We start from the raw sequence: 5,479 nt of genomic DNA on the forward strand, positions 1-5,479 counted from the left end.
CACCATCACCATCACCACCATCACCATCACGACCACCATCACCACCATCACCACCATCATCACCATCACCACCACCATCACCAACACCACCATCATCACCATCACCACAATCACCACCATCATCACCACCATCACCATCACCACCACCATCACCATCACCACCATCACCATCACCCTCACCACCATCACGATCATCATCGCCACCATCATCACAAGTCACTGTGCTATGTGCTTCACGTTACTGATATGTATTTTACAGAAAAGGAATATGAGAAGTAGAGCTTAAGCGATGTGCTCAAGGTCACACGCAAGTTGGGATTCACAGGGTTGGGAATAGAACTGTCTGACCCAAGGGACCATCCTCATATGTTAAATAAATAGCAGTGGCTGCCCCTACTCAGTACAGTTTCTGGAGAAGGGGACTCTTGCTGTGAATGCGACAAGATGCTGGGCTGACTCTGGGCCTCTAGAACATGGTTGCTCTGGGCCACAGGTACTGGAAGGAAAATAGGTTCATTTGCATGTAATTTGCATACAGCTGCTGAAAATAAGCCCAGATTCCCCATCACTTAAAAACTGCATTGTTTCTGTCTTGAATGGGACCTTCCCACGCGTGCACCACCCCCAATCACCCTGCTGTGGGGTTATGTCCCCTCATCACCCCTCTGAAGGAGGCAATTCCCCACTCGGGGGTGATCTTAGGCAGGGAACCTCCTCTCTCTAGAGGAGCTAGGTCTCTTCCCACGGCTCTCCCAGCGGAAGCACACAAAGTTGGACTGGGGCAGGGTTAGGAGGCTGAGTTCCCCTGCAGGGGAGAGGCTGAGGGGGACCACCTTGCAAGGGCAGGTGTTTTGTGAGCCTACGGCTTCCTTGAATTAGCAGGCCTAATGCATCTAAACACCTAGGCTGAGCAGGATGCCAGGTGCTGCCTCCAGGGACAGGCCAGCCGCTGCCTGCCCAGCTGAAGAGCCTCTGGGGGTCTCCTCCCTCCTCCAGGCCACCACCTTCCAGCCCCATCCCTCCCATCTGCCTGCCCTTTGGCCAGGGCTCAGGAATGCTGGGCAGTTTCCCTGCTGGTACAGCTCTCCAAAACTCAATCTGGGACTCGAGGCTGTTGGGCTGGGAAGAAGCTGAGCTAGAAGGGGCCCTGGAGGCTGCCCCCCCGAGTGAGTTTCCAGAGGCACTTGGGAACAGGGCCCGGGTCTCTCCGGAGATCCACTCTGGACAAGGGTCTGTCTGGGTGATTGTGAGACGCGACCACGCCCTTCCCTCCCTTCGTGGTGGGGTGGGTGGACAGATCAGAGGCTGGAGGTCGAGCCCCGGGCATGCTGCTTTCCCTCTGCCCCTGTGCCCAGCTCCCTACATCCCTTAATTCCGTTGCCCTCCTTTGGGAGGCTTTTCCAAGTCAATCTAAGCCATGCTGATTTATCCTCTATCCTTGTCTGGCTCACGGTGATGGCATTTAATCAGCCACCCTCTCTGGCAGTTTCTTCCGGGCCTCAAGGGCACCCCCTGACCCTGGCCCATAAAACAGGAACACAGTGGCCAGGCTGGCCAGCTGCCCCAAGTTGCCCCTCCCACAGCCCGTTTGCCAGCACCCTGTTGGCCCTCCCAGAGCCCAAGGTGAGCGCCCATTTGCCGGAAGAGCACAGCAAGACCATGGGGGAGGGGGCAGCACTCCGGGCTCCACAGCCACTCCCAAGGACCAGCCCTGTTCTCCATCTGAGCAGGACTTCTTCATGAATCAAGAAAGGGTAATGCGGCCTCTGCCTGGGGGGGCTGGAGGGCCACACAGAAATGCCTTTCCTCCATCAGCCTTGGGGACAGCCCCCTGCAGGAGCTCGCTGCAGCCCAGAGCGGCCGCAGCGGCCTGGGGCCTGACCCCAGGGCCCGCACACACCTTCCTGTGTGCCTACAGGCTCCCCAGGTCCCAACCTGAGGACACTGCCACTGCCAGCCCAGAGACCAGGTGTGTCACCCCAGGTCCCCAAAGTCCTGGAGGCAGCACGCAGGCTCAGATGAGCAGGGCCACCCCCAAAGTCATAATGAACTCAGGCCTCAAGCTGCTCCGAGTGGCCAAGGATACTGTGGGGCAGGTAGGTGGGGGGCTGAGTGGGGTGCAGGGGCTTGTCGGGGGCACATCTGACGAGGGGGCTCCAGGAATGGAAGAGGGACATTGTCTGACTGCTTCCCACTGATGCAGGGAGGAAAGCATCCCCCAGCCCTCGCTGGGCTCCCCCTGCCATGCTCTTGCCGGGCAGCGCCCGCCCTCAGGTGGGAGGAGGTCGGTGGCTCTGGCCTGCAGGTGCTATGTGTGGGGTATTTATTAAACACTGAGCAGATTGACTTAAATCTCTGCCTAGGGTTATTTTTCTGCCCGGCACTCATTCAGAGCAGGGCTGGTGGGGCCGGTACTGCTGCGTGGAGCCGCTGCAGACAGGAAAGGGCAAGACTCTGGGGCCCTGGGCCTGACGCCCCAGTGCACGCAGGGTCACCCCTCCCCACCCCCCATGTCCCCACCAGCTGTCCCCCACGGCACCCAGAACACAATTCGCATTTACATTTCTCAGCAGATGGAGGAGAGATCTATAACAATCTGATCACGAAAATGAGATTGTCCCATGTTCTCTGCACCCAGGGACATTACACACACTCAGGCCTCAACGAAATCCGATTGCTGCTTATTTAACCTGCTCAGCCTCCAAATTAAAAGGCAGCCTCCCCTCCCTGCCCCCAATACTCCCCTCCCCCTGCAGCAGGCTCCAACAGGCCCTCTGGGCTGCCGTGGTTAAACACCCTGTCCCTGAGAATGCCAGGAAGAGAGCCCCCACAGCCTCCCCTGGGGCGCCCTGGGGCTGAGTCATGGGGGTGGCAGAGGCAGGCCGGTTGACTCTCCCCCCACCAGGGCCCAGGGATGACTGCCTCCTCGGGCCTGGACAGCTTGAACCTGGACCCTGACGGCTGGCGGGCACCCAGCAAACGTATCAGATTCTGACCTGATCCAAACCCCTAATTTTACAGAGAAGAAAATGGAAAAGGTCAAGTCACGGTCATGGGAAAACCAGCCCAGAGCCTGAGCACCTGGGAAGCTCCACTGACTTCTGAAGGAAAAGAGGAGGAGCAGGGGAGAGAGGAGGAAGGAAGGGAGGAGGGGAGGGGAGGGAGGGAGGGAGGAAGGGAGGGGAAGGAGGGAGGAGGGAAAAACTAAGGGGCAGTGGAGCAAGTGGGAGCCAGCTGCGGCTGGGTGGGCCGGGCCCTCAGCCCTCGCTGGGCAGGGCCACCTGTCGTCCCCGCAGGTGCATCAGCCAGGGGCCGGGCCAGGGTGACCAGCGGCTTTCTTAGCTAGGCCTGCCCTTTGCTGGATGTGGATTAGCTCAGAACCCAAGCTCCTCAGGCTGCCCTCTGACCAGAGGCCCGGTCCCAACCAAGACCTTAGTTGTGCATCTCCTAACATCACCTGCCCAAAGGACCAGCCTTAGCCTTGCCTGCAGGGGTGCCTGCAAAGTCCCCCCCTCCCCAATTCCTGGACAGAAGCCCGGGAGGGCTTTTACTGAGCACCTACTGCATGCTGAGCTCTGTCCTAGGCGCCAGGCAGGGACGCAGCCAGAGCTCTGCCTCATGGGGCTTGTGTCCCACTTGGGAGAGAGAGCGTCCCAGAAGACAAGTCCCCACGGGGGTGTCGGCTGCAGGGGGGACGGATCAGGGGAAATCCCCTCTGTAACAGGAAGCAGAAGACAGGAGGGCAGGCGGGAGGGGCAGGAAGGAGAAGGCCGCACTGACAGAGCGCGCCATGCTGTCAGCCGGCTGGCCGCGGGGCTCGTGGGGAGAGGGCCGGGGAGAGGGCCGCCGGGTGAGTCAGCATTCCACAACGCAGGGATTTTATCAGCCGGGTCCTCGCGGCAAACAGCCCCGTGTATGCACGCATGTGTCCCGCAAAGCTCCGCAAAGCTCCGCAAAGCAGGTCCCGTGGCGCAGTGCGGCTAACACCGCACCCAGGATTACCGCGTCTGCGTGCTCCTTGGCCACATGGCTGTCTCTGGGGATCAGGAATTTGGGAACTCCCCTCTTTTTCTGCTCTCTAGAAGAGTCTGTAGAGGCCGGACCTCTTCCTTGAAGGTCGCGGGGGGACACTTAGGAGGCTGCGTGGCTGTGTGCACCCCGCGCCCCACTCTGTCCTTCTGCGTACTTCTCCAGGAACCTGTTTTCTACATTACAACTGTTGGCATCAAATCGTTCATGTAATTCTCTTATTTTGGAATTTCGGCTCCTCCCCTCCTGGCTTGTCTGCTTTCCTGGTCTTTCTGAAGAACCAGCTTCTGGCTTCAGGAGACTGTTGTGACCCACTCGATGTGCCCTTGTTTCCATTGTCCTCCCTTCCCGCTTCCCGGGGTCCGTGCGTCCTTCTGCCACTGGCACTCATCTCTGCCTCATATCTTCATGCAGCAACTCTCTGCCTGCCTCGTTTGTGGCAGAAGCCTGTAAGGCCACGGATTTCCTCCGCCGAAGGTCCCCACACAGTTCCATATGCCGTGCTGTATTATTATTCACTTGTGTCTTTTTCACACATCCAGTAATTTGCACACCCATTAATGGTTTCTTCTTTGATCTCTGAGTTTAGAAGTCTTTTTAAATTTCCAAACATACAATAAACTTATTTTTCTTTTACTAGTTACACCAACAATTGCATTTCTCTAACTGCATTTTCCAAAACTCGCCATGCGTTATGCATTACTGAGGCTCTGAAGTTTGCTGACACTTGACATCAGACGGTGTGCATGTCCCGGGCACACCTGAGGACAGCAAACTGCTCCCTGCTGGTCTGGGTCCTGTGAGTCTGCGAAGCCCTGCAGCCTCTCTTCACTAAGTTCTGAGCCCCCCACAGAGCCCCCCGCCCCCGCGACACTGGGCTCCCCCTGGAGGAGGAATCTTATCAGGCAAATCCCGGTGTATGCAGGGTCCTCATTTTCCTGATGAGTGGAACCCGTCACAGAATAATTTTCTTCATCACATTTCATTCTTACTTCACTCATGTTTACGAATATGTGTGTCCTAACGTCTGTTCTGCCTGAAGCCAGGTCTGCCAGCTGCAGGGTTCGTGTGGGCGCGTGGGGATCTTCACCGGGTCCTTGTCAACCTGCAATCAGACGATCCTTGCTTCGGACGGGCTCCAAACCCACGTGCAGAGGTGGGCATGATTTCCCGTTTTCCATTTGCTTCTCTTTCCATGTGAGTTTTGTTTCCTCTTTTTTTTTCTTTTCCTTTTTTGTTTAATAAGAATTTGTGTTTAATTGTGTTCTCATTCGATTTTTACTGGTTTGGAAGTTCGATCCCCTAACACTCCTGGTTCAGAAGTGACCCCTGCCTCAGATCTCACTCTGCTTTTCACTGGTCCTATGATCTGGCCATGCACCACAGCCCCGCCGCCCCCCTGCTACCGTGCCCTGGCCACCGAGGCTCCCGTCCCACCACCATGGCCACA

The sequence above is a fragment of the Callorhinus ursinus genome, unplaced genomic scaffold (genome assembly GCF_003265705.2).
Source record: "Callorhinus ursinus isolate GAN/ISIS: 27379988/994484 unplaced genomic scaffold, GSC_fseal_2.0 scaffold5, whole genome shotgun sequence".
Classification (NCBI taxonomy): Eukaryota; Metazoa; Chordata; class Mammalia; order Carnivora; family Otariidae; genus Callorhinus; species Callorhinus ursinus.